We start from the raw sequence: 19,964 nt of genomic DNA, 5'->3' as shown, positions 1-19,964 counted from the left end.
TGCTTTTTGCAGGCGTTAAAAACCAACCTGCAAAGGGACCCAGGGAGCTAATTACGGTACCGCAATTTGCGGTACCGTAATTAGCGCCTTCCCCATTACCATTGAGCCCTATGGGCCAAAAATGGGAATGGGGAAGGGCAATGGTGGAAGGGGGAATTACCGCCCCACCAACCTTGGAATGGGGCGGTAATTCCCTTTTCCGCCAAGGCGGTGCCGGTATTTTACCGGCATGAACCATGGCGCTACTAGCGCCATGGTTCTCCGCCATCCGTGTAATGAGGCCCATAGTTTCACACAGCAACACGAGAAATTTTGCACGGTTTTGAGATTTGTGCTAGGTTTGCACAGTGTCACATGAAACTTCATGCAGGTCTTTCTTTAATCCATGCTAGTTTTGTCCAGCGAAACAAGAAACTGTGTGTGTTTTTTTTCCAAACAATGTCATTTTTACAAAGTGAAACGAGAAACTATGTGCATTTTTTCCAATCAATGCTAATTTTGCGCATACACATGCAAAAACTTTGTGCAGGTCTTTTTACGATCCGTGCTAGTTTCATGTGATGGAGTGGGGAGAAGCAGATCGAAATTTGACAGATTTACCTTTTGTGGCTGGCAGAGTGGAATCTAACAATTTCGCCCACCTCTAATCATAAGAATATCAAAATAATGGGCCTCATTACAAGCTTGCTGGTCCGGTAACTACGGTACCAGTAAGCTTGCGGTACCGTAGTTTACGGACCGGAAAACTAGTTCTGCTCACGTGTGCCTTTCCCCGCCAGTTCTGACCTGGCGGGCATACCAGTACCAGCGAGCAGAGCATGTGGGATGCACCAGCACCATTCAGGAATGGTGCCGGTGCATCCGGCCTCCCCATTCCCATTGAGCGCTATGGGGCTCAAATGGGAATGGGGTAGAATATTTTCCTGAGCCTGGGAATGGACAATTACCGGGTCCGCCGGGGTTGTAATACCCCGGTAATTGCCCAGGTAAATACCGCCGAATTTGTAATGAGGCCCAATGTTACAAAGTCCACCTGTAGAAGAATAAACAAATATCAGGACATCACAGATGTAGCCAACATTTATATTAAGAATCAAGCAAGTATTATTCTTGATCATTAATGCAATTTTAAGAAACAGTGCCACCACTTTATCGGCAACACATTTTTGGATTTAAATGTAATCTCATTTCTGCTTCCTGTTCTGTCTGAACCACTATGCAGATGAGACCCTAGCACTCCCCTCACCCTTCCCTCAACCTCTCTTTCAATCTTAATTTGTTCAAGCAAGACCCACACAAACACGCCCCCTCCCAACCTCACCTGATATGCCATAACTCCCTTTCCACCTCCTCTCCCACCCTGGGTTGTCACTTTCCTCACAAACCTGTTCTTTCAAATGTATGCTTCTGAGGCACTAAACCTGACATAGGCTAAAAATGTACATTTCCAATTTGGGAAAACTGTCATGTTTGAAGATCGAATGCGGGAAAGCAGGGCACTTGCTGATCAGTTCTGTGATGTGTGTGGAGCCAGGATAGAGACTCGGACACAAGGAAATCATGGTTTTTGGTCAAAGACTTTTATTAAAATAAAAGGGAGTGGGGAAATGCCTCTCTGTCCTTGCTCTAAGAGGAGTTCCCCTACCTAAAAACAAAACTAAGGGTCTGTCAATGTCAGAATGTCCAAAGCAAAATCTTCCTGTGTCCAAAGTACTATTCTGGCCCTCACATTCTAACAAACTAAATATTAAAGTGAAAAGGGTACTGTCTTTGGCCTTAAGTGGTTCACAAATGTTTAAAAAGGAAAATGCATAGCTCCAACACAAAGGTTTTAACATGATAGAGTTTCTTATTCCGGAGGGTGATTCCCTTCACCTGTATTTCTCCTCCCTGAGTTGTTTACTCAAAAATGTGAGTTGCTTTTCTCTTGAGTAATAGCACAATTAGTGTACAAAACAACTTGGCTATCTGTCTTTGTATTGTTAGGATACCTGGTGTACTCTCCTGCCAGATTTTCACTCCTCTTCTCGTGATCAACACAGCCTTTTCGCTAATTCTGAATTTGCTAATCTCATGACCTTGTTGATTCATGTATTCCCTATACAGTGTTCAACTGGTGTCTTTGCCTAGTGTAGCTTTCCTACCAGGGCTTCCTTGTATACATACACTTGCAAGTGCCTGGCATACTGTCCTGCCAGGGCTTTATTGGATGAACACACTTGCAACTGTCTGGTATACTCTTCTGCCAGGACTTTCGCAGATTAACTCACTTGAAACTCCCAGGTATACTCTCCTGCTAGGACTTTCTTATATATGCGTTTTACACTTTCAATTTGCCTGGTATACTTCCCTTCCAGGGATTATTTCAAGTGGGGTCTGCACACCTCTCCAAAATTGATAGTCTCTTGCTTCTGCTTTTTCTGATGTTTTATTTGCCTGGCATTTTATCCTGCCAGGGCTTCTTTTCCATGTGTATTGCAGACACTCATAGGGGGTCATTACGACCCTCGCGCTAAGGGGTTAACAGCGCCGTAAAAGGCTGCGGCGCCGTTATCCCCTTAGCACCTAATTACGAGGTCCCTTTACGGGACCCGACCTTAACGGCTGGTCTGGACCAGCCGTTAAAGTAGGGACCTGCAAAGGGACTCTCGAGGTAATTACGGTACCGCAATTTGCGGTACCGTAATTACTGCCTTCCCCAGTCCCATTGAGCCCTATGGGGCAAAAATGGGAATGGGGAAGGGCCAATGTTCAATGGGGAATTACCACCCCGCTAACCTTGGAATGGGGTGGTAATTCCCCATTGAACATTGGCGGACTCGTTGCAATACCGGCAGGACCCATGGTGCTAATAGCGCCATGGGTTACCGCCAGTATTGTAATGAGGGCCATAAACTTGAAAGTTTTGTGTTTTCCTTCCGTTCCCTCTTTGTGAGCAATACTCTTTCCCTCTCGCTCTGTCTCTCTCTCTCTCTCTCTCTCTCTCTCTCTCTCTCTCTCTCTCTCTCTCTCTCTCTCTCTCTCTCATGTGTTTCATTAATGTTTACTTGGTTTTGGCATGGCTTCCAAAATGCCCTGGCATTTCTGCTTCCCCTGGGTGGACACACCGGCTTTGGCTTGCATATTCTCCATTCTACAATGGTGAGCCGGCAACAGTAGTTTGGTGTCTCCTCTTTGGTTGCCGTATCTGCTTCTTGGCTTCTCTACATACTGTGGCCCCCGCTGGGCTCTTCTACTTCATGTCTTCGGGCTCCAGTAAGACAAAGGCTGCATGCAAACACCTGAAATCGCTGGAGTTCCGTCTGTTGGCCTTTGGTGTTCCCGCAGCATGTTTCTTCTCACTGTCATCTTCGCTGTTTTCGATTCTCGATTCTCGAGTCGGTCAGCACCAGGGCTCTCTCTGCAGCCTCACAGTCTCTTGGCTCGTTCCTAGAGAAACAGCTTTCTCTCTCCTTATGCTCTCACCAGTCAGCTACTCCCCTGGTTAAAGTCTCCCAGACACAGGTATGCTCTCGCAACAACTACAGCGCAGCCTGTTTTCCTGGCCTTCATTGATCTGCATTCCTCCATTCATCTTCCTCATTACAGTTCTCTGGTAGTTATGGGGATGGAATTTCATTCTTGAATTTCTATAGATAAAGTTTGGAAAGTTTGGGTAATTGCCCTTTCGAAGGTAAGTCAGTTGTAGATGACTTGTATGTAGAAGCTGAGACAGTGTTTTCATTTATTTTGGAGGGTCAGTCAACTTGTGATGACTTTCATACAGCTCCCATTAGAAGGTCTTTATCATCCTTCCTAGGTGGATTAGGGGAGGTGTTGCAGTATGCCACTAAGGCGTTAGGCAGGGATTGGTATCCTCAAAAGGGAATGGGAATACAATTTCTCATCCAATGGCACCATGATATTCTCCCGCCCCCATTTGATGCCCCCTTTAATAGCCGCACAAGGGTCAGGATCAGGTAGTGGTTGCCGTTCCCAAAGCGGGAGGTCACTGCAAGGAAAGGAGTGATGACACCATTGGATTCATCACATACTCTTCCCCTAATGCTTCTGGTTCTCTCATCACCTATTGAGAAACAGGAAATTAAGTCTACATTTCCCTGCTCTCTTCCTTTTCGGTGTTCTACCATAAAAGAAATACAGATGCATATCTAAGAACCAGCACACAACCTGTGCATTGTTGTCCTTGCAGAGTTAAAAAGTTTTGTATAGGAATCACTGACTACCTCCTTCTCTTGTATTTTACAGTTTTTAGACCAAACTCCACTACAAACAGTTGACACTCATATCAACGGGCATAGACCAGACTTAAACCTTTCTTGTTATCACAAGGGAAACAATAATTGTATTCATTTCACAAAAGATTCCTTTGTGAAGAGTGTAGCATTTAAAAAACATGTGACACATCATGGTCCTCATGATCACATATAGCAATTTTTCTCATTCCTCACGGGTTAGTATACAAAACAATGGCATCTCACTTAAGCCATGGAGTCATTAATTCTCCAATAAGAACAAATGTTATAGAGGTTCACTTGGTTCCTGAACATTTTACATCACAGCATCAAAAAGACTTGGAAAAAGGGCACATTTACAATGTTATTTCTACCACATTCTTTTACACATGGATGACATGTTATAATACGTCACTTTTTATTCAGACATATTTCAGGGGAGCCAGCCCTTGTTCTATCCTGTGGTTTTATTTTTTTATTTTTATTTTTTTTTTTTTACTGATTTTTAACCTAAAAGGTTTTTTTCAAAAAAGATAGCGTAAGTCTCTAGGGTCCATCTGTCATTTGAGGGATTGAAAAATACTCTCCAAGATTTTTGCTGTTGCCGTTACCCAGCTAGTTTTCGTTCCTCCTATCAGACGAAACCACCAGAGCTCTTCGTCGTGTAGATATGACGAAGCTAAAATAGTTTCCAGGTATGGTCTTCTGATATGGGCAATAGCTGGACATGTTAGTAACAAGTGGCGAATGGTTTCCACCGACGATTGGTTGTTACAAAATCTACAAAGATTTGATTCCGACTGGCTTCTAATCCTTAAGATTTCGTTGGTCGGGAGCAAATTTAGTAGGGCCCTCAGAAATAGGTTACGAAGTTTCTTGTTAGGATATTTTGCCAGAAAAGGCTGTGGATCGTTCAACTTCCATGCCTGTGGTGGTAAGTGGGCCTGCAGTTTATATGAAGCTGCCGCGTCCAGGGTTTGGATCCAGTCTTGTTCGTATAGTCTTTTTTGTGTTTTTAAAGGATTTTCTATTAGTTCCTTTGATGTACTTTGAATCTCTGTCAACTTTCCTTCCTGTGATTTAATCCAGCCGGTTAGGCGGGAACATTTTGCTCTTGTTAGTTCTTCGTGTATAGCATTTAGAAGTTTAGGGTGGGTTTCTAGAAGAGTCTTTCTGTACAGCATTAGGGTGTTTCTCTCTAGTAGTCCCATCAGTGACAGCAAACTTAGTTCGCGTCGTATAAGTGGCATCGGAGTAGAGATCGGGAGGTTGAGGACCCTTCGCCAAAAGTAGCTTTCCAGTTCGATCCATATTGAGTTTGGTAAGGATAGCATGGCTTCTGCTCCGTAGGAGATGGCAGGGACAACCTTTGCTTTGTAGAAATTTAAGACTGGAGTAAGGGAGAAGCGACCAAATTTTCTGTCGACAGCTTTCGCCTGCGCACTTAGACTTCTTATTTTTGATCGTAGGGCTACTTGCATTGCCTTTTCCTGTTTTGAATTGTCTAGCGTAACCCCCAGGTACTTGAATTCCGACACTTTTTCGATCTGCTCATTTTCCACATACCATTTAAAGTTTTCCAGCGATTTACAGTTTTTTCCCAAAATCAGTATTTTGGTTTTGGATTTGTTGATCGCCAGGTGGTTGGTTTTGATGTAATTCACAAAGTTCGTTAATTTCCTCTGGAGACCGATGGGTGTCTGGTCCAGTAAAATGACGTCATCTGCATAGAGCAGTCTAGGGATTTTGCTCTCTCCTAACTGTGGAGGGAAGGAGCGTACTTCATACTCGAGGTCTTTATAGTCACCCAGGTATGACAGGAAAAGAGCTGGCGCCAGTGGGCAGCCCTGTTTCACTCCCCGATTTGTGGGTATCGCTACTGATAGTAGCCCTTGGTTATTGAGTCGTATTTGGATCGTGGTATTTTTGTGCAGTTGGATAATTGGTTGCAGGATCGCCTCCGGGCATTTACAGGCACGAAGTTTTTTCCACAAAGTTAATCGATCCACTTGGTCGAAAGCCTGGCTCAAATCAATGAAGGCCATGTAGAGTCGGTTTCCTTGCGCCATTGCTTTTCCCTTTAAGATGCTGAGGGTCAGTATATTTATGGTTGTGCCCATGTTCTTTTTAAAACCAGACTGCAAAGGGTCGTTACATTCAGATTTTCCTGCCCAATTTTGAAATCGGTTTAGTAACAGAGAGCCGTACACTTTACCAATCACGTCCAATAAAGCGATTGGACGGAAGTTTGAGGGGTCTTCACGGTTTCCCTTTTTGTATATCGGGACGACTATTGAGGACGTCCAGGAAGCCGGAAGGCATTTTGTTTCGGCACATCGTTTGAATACCAGGCTGATAAAGGACGACCATTCCTCAGGATGTTTTTTCAATTCCATGTTTGATAGGCCGTCTGGTCCTGGTGCTCTAGAATTTTTAAGTTTTTGGATTTTCTCAAGAATGTCCCCCCTGTCATGGAGCTCTATCCATGGTATCTCTTTTCTGCAAGTACCGGGTTCCTCTTCTTCTCTCTGGGAGGCAAGATCTTGAGGGACTCCTTGGAATAGGCGCTTGAAGTGAGTTGTCCAAACGTCTTCTGATATGGTGATGGTTAATGCATTGTTTTGGTGGCGGTCAATTGTTCGAATCAAGGACCAAAATTTTCGGGCGTTATTCCCACAAATCTGCTTTAGCATCTCTTCAGAGTCATTTTGATAGAGAGTCAGTCGGTAGCTCTTTAGCCATGATTTGTAGGTTTTAGATGCTAGTAAGAAGGCCTTTCTAGTCAGTGGGTTGTTGTCACGAACTAAAGCTCTTTTAGCTTGTCTCACTGTTCTTCTTTCGGCTACCAAGATCTTGTCGTATTTGTGAAGGCCCGGTTCCTTGTTTGTCTGTTGTCGACCTGTTTCCGTTTTATAAGGGATAAGTAGAGGACGGTAATCTGACCTATTGTTCGTCTTGCTACAACGACCCAAAAGACGATAGTTTATTGTAATATCTGATATATTGCTGGCACTTAGTTTGAGATGATTTTTCCTGTTGTTTATCTCAAGGGCCAAATCTATAGTTTGGGTTGAAGTCCGGGAACCAACCCATGTAGCAGTCAGGAGATTGTGGTCACTGGCGGTGGTTTGGACCACATCAAAAGAAATGATCGTAGTTATTAAAGTACGGGAGGCAAAGATGTAGTCGATTGTTGCTGTTGATTTTTTTCCTTCCCAAGTTGGCAGCCGACTTGTGTTCGGAAATAGGCTACTCAAGTTTATCAAGTCTCTTGATTTCATGAGAGTAAGCCACTCTCGGCCTCTCACTTCCGCCTGCGTCGGGCGTCTGTAGAGGACATTTCTTGTGCAGACTGCATTTAGATCTCCACATATTAGTAGATCCGCCGAGTGATAGATAGTATAAAGACGATCTATTTCATTTTCAATCATATTGAGATAATTGGCATTTGAAATGGATTCCGGATTCCAATAGGTATTGATGATAATGGCTACTTTTGCTATTATCTTTCTGTTAGCCGTGTTTTCCTGATGCCATGTGACTGACACTGTTAGTAAGAAGAGGGATGCTGTAAGGATTTCTTTCATGATGATTCCATTTCCCTGCTGGACTGCTGTAATTAGGCCGGAAAATGGACGTCCTCTAGTGCCTTTCCTGGCTGCAGCATGAGCGACTTCATATCCTTCTAAATTCGGTTTCTCCATGAGCCATGTTTCCTGGAGACACAGCACATTGAAGTTGCCCAAGTTTACCTCACCCGGCACCGTTAGGTGGGCAAAGCCACGAGTGTTCCATGAGCCTAGGTTTATGGGTCTTGATTCAAGTTTTGCCGATGGGGGCTGGTCGTCTATCTGTTGCATCTGGAATTGCTATTTCCGATTTGTGGAGAGAGCTTTCGGGAGCCAGGCCCAAAGTTCTTTAAGCGGGTTTCGATGTGTATCTTCTCGGTCGGCTGTTGACGATGTGACTGGAACCTGGACCAGTGTTCTTTTAATGTCCGTTTGAAGTAACTTTGGCCGGGCGTCCCTCTTCCATTGAACCGATGTCGGGGGAGCGGTTTTGTGTTTCTCACTATATTGAGCTGTAGCTGGAGTAGTTGCTGTGGTACTTCGTCGTTTTTCTCTCTCTATGTTTTCCCGTAGTTTCTGATGTGAAGGAGAAGATGGTTGATGACTTAGTTTCTGTGCGGGAATTGAAAGATCAGTTAGATCATAACCCAATCTCAGAATTTTTTTTGATGCTTCACGCCGCTGTTGTCGCACTCTTCTAGATGTCACATGGAGTAGGGTTGTTGCTAGTTTTTTTTCATGTGATGGTTCCACCAGAACCAGGTCTTCAGTCTTTATTGATTTGAGCATGGAGATGGATTTGAAAAGTTTTAGGACCGTTCCCCTGTTCAGAATAACATATTCTCGACTATCCTTTACTTGTTTCAGTTTGAATGTGGGGGACGTCGAACGTTTGTCTGCCTCTCTACCTTTAATTTGAGTTTTGTTTGTGTTGGTCCGACTATTTCTACAGGCCGAGTAATCTTCGGAATACAAGTTATCACTCTCCTTCCAAGAGCTCGTAGAATTTTTGATGTGTTTCTGGGCGTGACTAGCTGTAGACTTATGAGGTGTGACTATTTTCGGCCTTGAATCGTGGTTTCGTTGAGCAGCTTTAGGATGAAACGCCTGTGGGCTTGGCGAACGTCGTGTTGGTTTCCGTTGTTTAATGTCTAAGATCTTTTTTCTTCTGTCCTCCAGGGTCAGAAAGGAATTGTCATCCTCTGCATCTTCCATCCAGGATTTCCTTTTTATTACTGACGATCCAAGATCTATGGGATTTATGGTAATAACTTCCGTTTCTCTGTTATTACTGTTTGAGTCGTCAAGATGTTGGCTTAGATTCATTAAAACTTCCTCCTCTAGAAAGTCTTCTGTTGTTTTAGGAGATAGGGGTGGATTTTCTGCAGTTGTCAAATCGACGAAAGAATGGCTAGATGGCTGATTCGATTGACATTGGTATGGCGGCTTTTGTGTTTCCGTCCCTTCAAGATAGGAACTTTTTTTATATGGCAGAGCTGGCTTTTTCGGAAAAGTATTTTCTGATAATGGGAGGCAGAAAACCAATTGTTTTTTCCTGCCGACTGTGTCTCTAGATGTTGTCTTAGGAAGCTCGAAAATTGTTAAGTCTTTCGTGGAGGTTGTCTCAGACTCCATAGCACCTTGTTTTTTATTTTGGGCTTGTATTAATGGTGTCACTTTGTCTTTGTTTGTACCGGTTTTCAAGGTTAGCCGGGGTTTCGGGTCTTCCATTTTCTTTTTACGGCTCTGTGGGCCGGTAGAAGAGGTATGGGTGACATGTTCTATTGACGGAGTGTTTTCCCTCATAGATGGGTGTACACCTGTATAGGCTGGATTCAACGTTTGAGAGCTCATTTCAGGGACTTTTGTTGTTTGACAGGCTGTTGATTGGAATGTTGTAGCCATCAAAGGGTAGATAGAAGGAATTTGACCCGTAGACACTGTATCAATTTTTTGAGCTGTATTGAGTTCCAGCGCTGTGATATATCCCTCCAGATAAAGAAGTTTCGTGTGCATCATAGCTGTGAGCGTACTGTGGTCCTTCAGAGTATCATTTATGGACTCATAAAGTTTCATAAATGGTGCAAGGGCTATTGTTACTGAGGACATTATAGTGAAGATGTCTAGTTTCTTTTTCGGGTGTTTGTGGGCGTTGTAAAAGAGGCGTCGCTCAGCCTTGGCTGGCGGTTTGATGGAACGTGCGTTTGCACGTATGTGTCATGCCTTGATGGACGTAGGTGTGGAGCTAAGTGCTCTCTTTGGTCAGTTGGTAACTTTGTAGTAAGGTCAGTGTGAAAGGATGTTTGCGAGATCTCGGTAACCGTGAGGTCGTCAGTTTGCACCCTTTTTGAGTTTACAGTAGAGCTACTAGATTTCTCTGGCACCTGTACCTCAGCTACAGTAAGTTTTTCTGGTTGTTGTTGCGACAAATTTTTTGGCTGCATTTTATTTGAGCGAAGATCTTCAGGTATAAATGTTGTTTGTTCTTCTTCTGAGTCTTTTCCATTGAATTGTTCATTTCTTTTATTTGGTATTTTCGTTTGCTCAGCTTCGGAGATTTTGCTAGGTCGTACTTCTTTTGTATTTTCCACTGTATCCCTATTCTCCCACATCACATTTGTAGTAGGTTGATCATTTTGAATAGGGGAGAAGGGCAGGTTTTGTGGGTCTTCACAAGGGGGAAGTTGGGGACTAAATCGCCCCATCTGTTGGAAGGGCTGGTTTTCTGGTAATAGGGACGAGGCTAAGGGCTCGGAGTCCACAGCCTGATGGGGCGCTGGTGGTTCGGGAATGTATACAAACTCCAACATTTCATTGTCTGTGATTTCATCTATTTTGTCAAACTTGCGTTTGAGCTGTTTACCAAAGAAATTTCTAAAGGTATGTACTGGAGTTGTTTGCATAGTCTCTTCCTTTTTGCTCTTATGTAATTTAGATGGTGTTATTTGTCGGGATGGGGAGTCATTCGAGATTTTTTTTTTTTTGTTATGCTGCCCCCAATTCTGGCATTTGTTTGGGGTTTTGTCGTCTCCGCATCCATTCTTCAATTTGGCTCCAAGTGTTTTTTTTTTTTTTGGGAACTGCCCTCTTTTCTTTAGTTTTAAACTGGGCCCCTTTTCGCCCGGAATCTTAGTTTGTTTTGGGCTTGGGGAAAGAGAGGCTCCAGAGCTAATGCTTTTGCGCCCCAGATCCCTCCAGACGTTTCGGTGGGCTGCAGTCTCCATCCTAGGCCCAGTGTCATCCAGTTGGCCTGCAAGTGTCTTTGTACCCCCTCGAGGGGGGGCGTGAACCAGCACAACCGTGCTGCTGGCCATCCGTAAGGCCGACCCGCCCGCCTCAGGAGGAGCACACCCCCCGCCACGCCCCCCAGCCGTAGACTCCTCTCGTGACGAGACGTCATCGGCAGGGCGTGTGCAAGGAAGAACGAGGTGGGCGGGATCGGCCCCTCCTTTCGCTGATCGCGGCTCCGCCGATTGCCCGGCCCCAGCTAATCCCGGCTCCTCCGTGCCAGCCCAGGGCCTGTCTCCGGTCCCCAACACCCGCCGCCCTCCGGCGGACAGGGTTGCGGCCCCGCACGCGGGAGCACGTCCCGCCGAGAGAAAAACCCCAGGCGAGCGCGGAGTGCCTGGAGACGAAGCACGAGAGCCTACGGACTTCTCCTCCTGCTGCTGGGTCCGGTAGGCAGGTACAGATAGCGCACAGGGTCTTTGCTCCTTTTGTTCAGATTGTTTATATAGAGAGTTTTGAATCGCCAGAGGGGGTGAATACTCAATGTTTAAGTCTTTCCTTATGTCCTGCTTTGGGTCTGGTTTAAGAAGCGTTTGAGAATCTGACGTCTGTTCCGTGTGAGAGTTCAAAGACGTTTGCAAAGTTTCTTCACAAAAAGTAAACAGAGCTGTTGTGGTATGACTGGTACCTGGTTTATTTGCTCCCAGCAAGGCCATAGTTGAGGGTCTTGAAGAGCTGGGTTTAGAACTTCTCAGCAGACGGCCCTCCGCTGGAGGAGTTGGCGGTGTGGCGTCAATGGCGTCCATGTCGGCCAGGACTGCCAAGACTGCTACTCTGCCGCCTACTCCGCGGCCGCTCCGCGGGAGGAAGGGGTTTTTATGTGTACTCCTCCCCAAATTTGTCGTAGAAAGGGTAGACAGACTTGCAGCCAGAAGATCAGGAAACAAGCAGAGTGGACTGCCAAGACTGCTACTCTGCCGCCTACTCCGCGGCCGCTCCGCGGGAGGAAGGGGTTTTTATGTGTACTCCTCCCCAAATTTGTCGTAGAAAGGGTAGACAGACTTGCAGCCAGAAGATCAGGAAACAAGCAGAGTGGACTGCCAAGACTGCTACTCTGCCGCCTACTCCGCGGCCGCTCCGCGGGAGGAAGGGGTTTTTATGTGTACTCCTCCCCAAATTTGTCGTAGAAAGGGTAGACAGACTTGCAGCCAGAAGATCAGGAAACAAGCAGAGTGGACTGCCAAGACTGCTACTCTGCCGCCTACTCCGCGGCCGCTCCGCGGGAGGAAGGGGTTTTTATGTGTACTCCTCCCCAAATTTGTCGTAGAAAGGGTAGACAGACTTGCAGCCAGAAGATCAGGAAACAAGCAGAGTGGACTGCCAAGACTGCTACTCTGCCGCCTACTCCGCCTGTGGTTTTATCTCTTCACTGCCTTTTCTTGTTTCTGGGGGGTGCTGAATGTCCGTTACCCCAAACAGCTTTGATCTTGAGCGGATGTTTGAAAATATGCAGAGGTTCATCCATGATAATGGAGAGCGGTTTGTGACCAATCTAAACTTCTTGCTAGTGAGGTAGTACTTAAGGTATGACACTGCCCGCTTTCTTTTCTTAGGGGTATAATTCCCTACTAATAAACATAATAGGGTGATCTATGCCATCGTGATCTTGTGAAAAGACAGCCCCCTACCAGACATGTGAAGTGTCGGTCTGTAAAATTAACTCTTCATTAAAGTCTGCCACCTTCAACACAGGTTCTTTGCACAGAATATTTTTGAGTTTATCAAAACATAGCTGGTTTTCATCTCTCCACTTTATCTTTTGGGGTTCTACATTCTTAAATGTATCTGGGAGGCACAACGTAATGGAAGAATAACTGGGGATAAATTGTCTATAGTACCCTACTAAACCCCAAAAGGCTCATAGATATTTCTTGGTTCTGGGCACTGGAGTTTCCTGGACAGCTTTTACCTTCTCACTCCGACGTTGAACCAGCCCATTGCCAACATAAAATACAAGAGACTTGACAGACGATTGTTCCAAGTGGCACTTTTTTCAGATTAGCTGTGTGCCCGGCTTTCCGCAAAGCACTGGTAACTAATTATATGTGGTGTAGGTATTCTTCGCATTTGCTACTTTATATGATTATATCATCAATTTAAACCATGCAGAAAGAGAAGTAAGTCAAGAGGACTTGGTACATTAACCTTTGAACGCTAGCAGAGGCTCTGTGTAGTCCAAAAGGGATTATGTTGAATTGAAATAGTCCAAGGGGGCTGGAAAAGCAGTTTTCTCCTTGTCCTTTGGATTATCAGGGACATACCAGTTTCACTTCATCACATCGATCATGAGGAGGAAGACAGCAGTTCTCAATCAATCAATTAGATCGTCTATCCTTGGAATAGGGTAACTGTTGACTTGGGAAACCATGTTCATCATCCTGAAGTCAATGCAGAACCTTGACGATTGATCTGGCTTAGCAAAAAGTACTATCGGATAGGAACAAGGGCTTTGAGATGGCCCAATGATGTCAGATCTTAACATGTTGCCCACCTCTTTTATGACTATTCCTTTTCTGGCCTCTGGGATCCGGTAGGGTTTTAAATTGATCAATTTCCCTAGGGGTGTCCAGGATGTAATGAAAAACCCCTTTTGCTCTTCCTGGCTCAGATATAAAGATATCAGGGAAATTGTACTATCAGTTCTAGCAGATCTTCTCTCTGATTTTGGGATAGGTGGGAAGGAAGGAATCAAGGTGTTTTTTGTCGGATTCCTCCATCAATAAACCAGTCACTACTACTGTAGTGTGCTCAACAGGATCCTATCTCCACTCCTTGAGGAGGTTCACATGATAGACATGGGTCTTAATTCTTCTATCAGTTTGGGAGACTCAATAGTCATAGTAATAAGGCCATGTTTGCTCTATCACCTCATAAGGGCCGTGCCATTTGGACATCTTGTTCTCAGAAGAGAGAAGGAGAATTGTAACCTTTTGCCCAATAGAAAAGGATCTAAGCAAAGCTTTCCTATAATGTTAGGTCTTTTGATTTTCTTGGGCCATCACTATGTGATCTTGGACTATACTTCGGACAGTAGCCATACGTTCCTTTAACTGCCAGGCGGTTTGGGAAAAGGGCAGGGTGGCTTGCTCCCGCGCTTCCCAATTCTCCCTTAACATGTATTTGTATTTGTATTTGTATTTATTACGTTTATATAACGCTTTACTCCAAAACGCTGCACATTTTAACAACAGTATACATATAACAATAACAAGTTAACAGTAACAGTAGAAGCAAATTACAATTTTTGAATCAGTCCAACAAAACAGTATGTAGAGCAATTAGACAGAAGGGAAGAGGGAGATAAGTGCAGTAGAACTGGGGGGAAGAGGGAGGGATAGGTAGGAGGAGGGGAGGAAAACAGAAGGGATAAATGGGTGAGAATGGGGAGGAAGGAGAAGTGGAGGGAGGTGATCATGGAGAAAGAGTGGGAGGGTGGGGGAGAGGGAGCGAGAGGGGGGAGGGGTTTCAAGGTGGGGAATGGAGATGAAGAGATTTAAGGGATGTGCGGAATGAGGAAAAGGTAGGAATAGAGCGGATTGAGAGAGGTAGTGAGTTCCAGTGCAGGGGGGCTAGGAGTTGGAAGGAGCGGAAATGGGAGGAGGCACAAGGGGATGGAGGAACAGTGAGAAGGAAGTGGTCAGCTGAGCGAAGGGAGTGAGAGGGAGTGTAGAAAGAGAGAGGGGAAGAGAAATGCGGTGGAGCTAGACCATGGAGAGATTTGAAGACTAAGCAGAGAAATGAAATTTAAGTTGGGAGTGAAAGGGAAGCCAGCCAAATGAGGAAAGGGAAGCAGAGATGGAGACACGGGAGGTGAGGAGACAGAGGGTATGGATGGCAGAATGGTAGATAGATTTGAGGGGGGCGAGATGAGAAGTAGGTAGACCAAAGAGTAAGGAGGAGCAGTAAAAGAGGCGAGAGAAGATAAGGGAGGAGATTAAAAGTTTAATAGCATGGAAAGTAAGAGAGGGGCGGACTTTGCGAATATTGAAGAGGAGGTAGCGACAGGCTCGAGAGGTGAGAGAGATATGTGGAAAAACGTAAGAGCGGAGTCAAAGTGAATGCCTAAGTTGCGAGTGTGGGCAGAGAAAGGAAGATTGGAAGGAGGAAAATGAATGAAAGGGGGAGGAGAGGGAGGGGGAATCTCGTGCCTCTCTGCCGTATATCAGCTTGAAGGGAGAAAATCCTGTTGAGAATTGTGGGGTTTTCTGGATGGCTAAAGGGGCACAAGGTGTCATGAAATCCCAGTTTTTGCCATCTGCCTCTACTAACTTCTTTAGGACATGTCTCAGGGTCTTATTGAATAATTCCAGTAACCCGTCAGTTAGTGGATGATAAATGGAAGTCCTAAGAGTTTTTATGTGCTGGATTTCCTGACTCATGAAGGTAGTTCCCTGATCCATTAGGATGTCATTTGCAAACCCGCCTTGTGTGAGCAATTACATCAAATGCTTGAGGATTTGTTGGCTCACATTATTGTGTAATGGGAATGCTTTGGGCTATCGAGTTCCATAATCCACAATTACCAATATGTATCTGTTTCCTAATTTTGATGGTTCAAGGGGCCCAACTATGTCCATACCTATGTGGATAAAGGGCACATGAATTATTGTTTAAGGCTCTAATGGAGTTGAAGGGGGCATCTGAAGGCTGGTCTTCTGGCACAGGGCACAAATAAGCACAAGGTTGTTCACCGCAGCATACATACCCGACCAATAGAAACAGCTTAATATTTGTGCCTGTGTCTTGCCTGTTCCTAAGTGGCCACTTGTTAAATGGGAGGGAGCATTTCTAGAGGCTCCCTAGGGGCTTTAGATGGTAGATCTGCCTCTCCAAAGCCTTTGATCCCCTTTTCAGTTTTATCAGTGGTTTTAACTTCCACTGCTTTGGGACACAGATCCCTCTCCAGGATCCCCTGGGCTATCATTTCCACTGCCTTTGCTTAATATGCTTCCTTCCTATTGTTCTGCATAAAGATATTTACGTCACTTCGATAGTCAGGGTCTATGACGCCTGCTAAAACGTCTAGGGCATATCACCAAGCTAGGACTTACATAGAGACAAGTATGATGTCAGTACCTGGTGGGGTGTTAAGACCAGGTCAGTTGGTATTAAGACCCGGTCTCCAAGTGGTACTAACTATCCACTGCTACAGCACTGCTACAGCACAAATCATATCCTGTGGATTGTTCTGCAGCTAAGTTTTCTGAAAACTGAGGGTCCCCGAGTTTGTGTCAACTGACCCTGATCCCACTTCTGCACCATGGTTTTTGTCAAAGCCATTTATTAAAATAAAAGAGGGTGGGGAAATGCCAAGCTGTCCCTGTTCTAAGAGGTGTTTCTCTACCTAAAACCAATACAAATGGTCTGTCAATGTCAGAACGTCCAAAGCAAAACCTTACTGTGCCCACAGTACTATTCTTGCCATCGCATTCTAACAAACTAAATCCTAAAGTGAAAAAGGTAATGTCTTTGGTCTTATTTGGTTCACAAATGTTCAAAAAGGCAAATGTGTATCTCCAATACAAATGTTTTAACAGGATAGAATTCCTTATTCCAGAGTGTGATTCCCTTCCCTGGATTTCTCCTCCCTCTGTTGTTTACTCCACCATGTCAGTTCCTTGGGTTTTCTCTTTAATAATAAAACAATTAGTGACAAAACAACTTGGCTGCCTGTCTTTGTCTTGCAAGTATACCTGGTGTACTCTCCTGACAGTTTTTCACTTGATCAGCACAACCTTTTTGCTAATCCTGATTTGCTTTTCTCAGCACTTCTTTGATTCATGTGCTCAGCTTTACTTAGCTACTCTCAATGCTCGCTCTGTCAGTAAACACTCCTCAGACATATGTCACCTGAATGAAGGCTTTTACCTTGATGTTTGCGCCCTAATTGAGACATGGTTTAGTGCCAGCTCTGTCACTGCTCTTGACACTCTTCTACCTAAGGGATAAAAGATTCTTTCCAAACCCAGGTTCAACCGGTCCGGAGGTGGAGTGGCTTGTATCTTTGCTGAATGGGTACCTGCTATTATCATACCCATTCAATCCTATTCCTCCTTCAAATGCCTCGTCTGTAGGCTTGGTGTCTCTCCTACCTTCTCACGTACTCTTGCCACCATCTATAGGCCCCCTGGCCCACTCTCCCTCTTCTGCTCTGAATGGGCTGACTTCACCTCCTCTCTAACAACCTCCACCTCCAACCTTCTCCACCTCAATGATTTCAACATTCATCTTGATGCCTCTAAAGTGGCCAAAGAACTCTTCCACGACTTCAGTAACTCTCTTTCTCTCACCACAATTCACTCCTGGTCTGACCATTCCCTCCTCTTCTCTCATCTAGAGCTCTTGGGCCCCCTGGCCAAACCTCCACATGCACTGTCAGTCTCCTTCCCCATCATTCAACTGATGAAACGGGTGTAAACTGCTGTTGTTGCCACCACTTTAATTCCCCCTCCACACCTGCCATTGACTCTCCCACTGACTTAGCCCGCGCTAACCTTTACCACTCCATCTACAACATCTTGATATCCTTGCCCCTGTCATGAGGATCTGTATGAACCCTGCTTCCAAATGCAATAACTGGTATGACTCCAACCTAGCCGCTCTGAAACTCAAGTTCAGAGCTGCTGAACAGAAGTGGCAGGCATCAAACACATCCACTGACAAACTGGCCTGACACCTACTCCAAAGGCTGTGGGATGTCTTGAACCACTTTAGTCTGCCATGTGACATCCCTGTGTTCTGATGGTGCCAGAAATATCAAAATGGCCGCAAAACCCTTGTGCGCGCCAAAACCTTTGAAAATTGTGCTTTGCGACACAAAAAGAGGGCTGCCAAATCTACCATGCATGTTGTCAGTGGTGGAACAGAGATCTCACTCCTGAAACAGGTCACTGAGCTTCACTACAAGTAAAAATGGAGCATGGAGGGAAAAGCAGTGATTTGCTGAAAGAAATCCAAAATCTTGCTTTTAAATCCTTTCTCTTGGTTGCTGAAACTGCACAACATCCTCAAACATCCAATATTCTTGCTGGGTGCTACAATTCACTTAGTTCAAGAAATCATTGTGAACATATAATATCCTGAAAAGCTGAATTTGTCAAAGAAACATCCACAGCCAAAGTGCCTGCCTGTGGAAATTGTCAAAATCGGGGCGCAGTACCCTCTGCCGCCTGAATGACAGCTGTCAGAAGCCTGCATGATAGAATTTAAACTTGTACAACTGAAATCAAATGGTTGAAAACTAAGTGACCTGTTATTGGTATAGGTATTGTAACTGTTTAATCCCATGGTTTAGAATCTGGAATAAGTGTTCTAGCTGCTTGTTTTGAAATCACAAGTTTATTTTAAACCAATAAAAAAATGCAACAGAATTACTTTTGAATTTAAGCCTGACTAAATGCAACCAAACCAGTATTACAGCTTCCCCCACAGAGGCCAGGCCTCTGCCTTCTGCTTCCCTCCACCAGGAAATCACACCTATGTGATGATTATAGGGAGGGAGGAGAATTTGGGCTGCTGTGGGAAGGAGACAATGGACATCCTCTGGCTACAGGGACTGTCAAGTGTGAAGGGTTGTAAAATGGCCTGGGCCCAGGAGGAACTGGGAAGAGACTGCTTCTAAGCTGCAGGGAGAAGAAGGAGGTGGAGACAAACAACCAGTTGTTGCTTAACCAGGACCAAAGACATATTTTAAAAAGATGGATAACTTACTATGTAAAATTGTTAAAAACACAAAAATAACAGCATTGTTAATGTAAATATTGACTGCACATTTCAAAAGGCACCAGAACTCTGTGACATGTTCTAGGAAGAAACGGCAGAAAATGTGACATTACACAAAATGTATTTTTGAACGAAGGATGAAATTTCATGCACTTATGCCCATGTTTAATGCGCACATTTGTAGAAATTTGCTCCAAAATTGGACATTGTGCCCGGACAAAAAGGGTAAAATTCTGTAAAAAGCAGACACAAGATCTTACAGCGACGGGGTTTGGAGGAATATCTGCTACACAAAATATGTAAATTGTATATATGATTCTTATAGAGATTGCACACATGGAAATATGTATTGTACCAAAAGTAGATTTTGTGTTCAAGAGGCTAGAGGTGCACTCTAGGCCTCATAAACCCACATCATCATGGTGACACTCTGTTTTTCTCCTCCCATCAAGGAATAGAGGAGACCCTGACCAATCCCTGGAAAGGGGGTGCGCTTAGGATAAACCAGCAAACACACCTTTTTATCATAAGCCTAAATAGAGACAGCTCACTCAGAGGACACACAGATTTACCCACTAACCGATAGCTGGTGGAGCACCCTGAAGCAGAACCATCCATCTTACTTGCTCCAGACTCCAGAAACTTGAAAAGCAGAAGGGTCCATTGCATAGCTGAACCATTTTCAGCTAGGCCTTAAAATTCCACAACCAGAACCCCAGAAACCTAACGGGAAATAGACAGCCGGGCTGTGCTGTACTGCTTGCCTGCTAAAAGAATTATTATCAGAACCAGAGATCCAATCCAGTCCTGTGCTGAGTTTTGACCAGAGCCATTGCAGATCAGATCCAATCCGGTGCCCAGCAGTCTGCCTTGACCAGAATCCCTGACCAGAATCCCTGACCAGAGTCCCTGATGGTTCTGTTGAAACACAAATAGTGAGTATCTATAGATAGAACTGTGTCACTAGCATATGTACCTTGCTTAGTCCAATCCCTTTCTGAAACCATCCTCTCTTTCTTTCTGAGCCAGTATTGTTAGAACTATCTTTGCGTGAACTTTTCTCTCATATGTATTCCTAAACTTCCTATTGATTGATTAAAATAGTAATTTCCAAACCAAACAGAAAGTTGAGTATCACACCTGATCTGTT

Source organism: Ambystoma mexicanum, chromosome 1p (assembly GCF_040938575.1).
Source record: "Ambystoma mexicanum isolate Mex_15411 chromosome 1p, UKY_AmexF1_1, whole genome shotgun sequence".
NCBI classification, from domain to species: Eukaryota; Metazoa; Chordata; class Amphibia; order Caudata; family Ambystomatidae; genus Ambystoma; species Ambystoma mexicanum.
Note: the sequence above shows the minus strand (reverse complement) of the source record.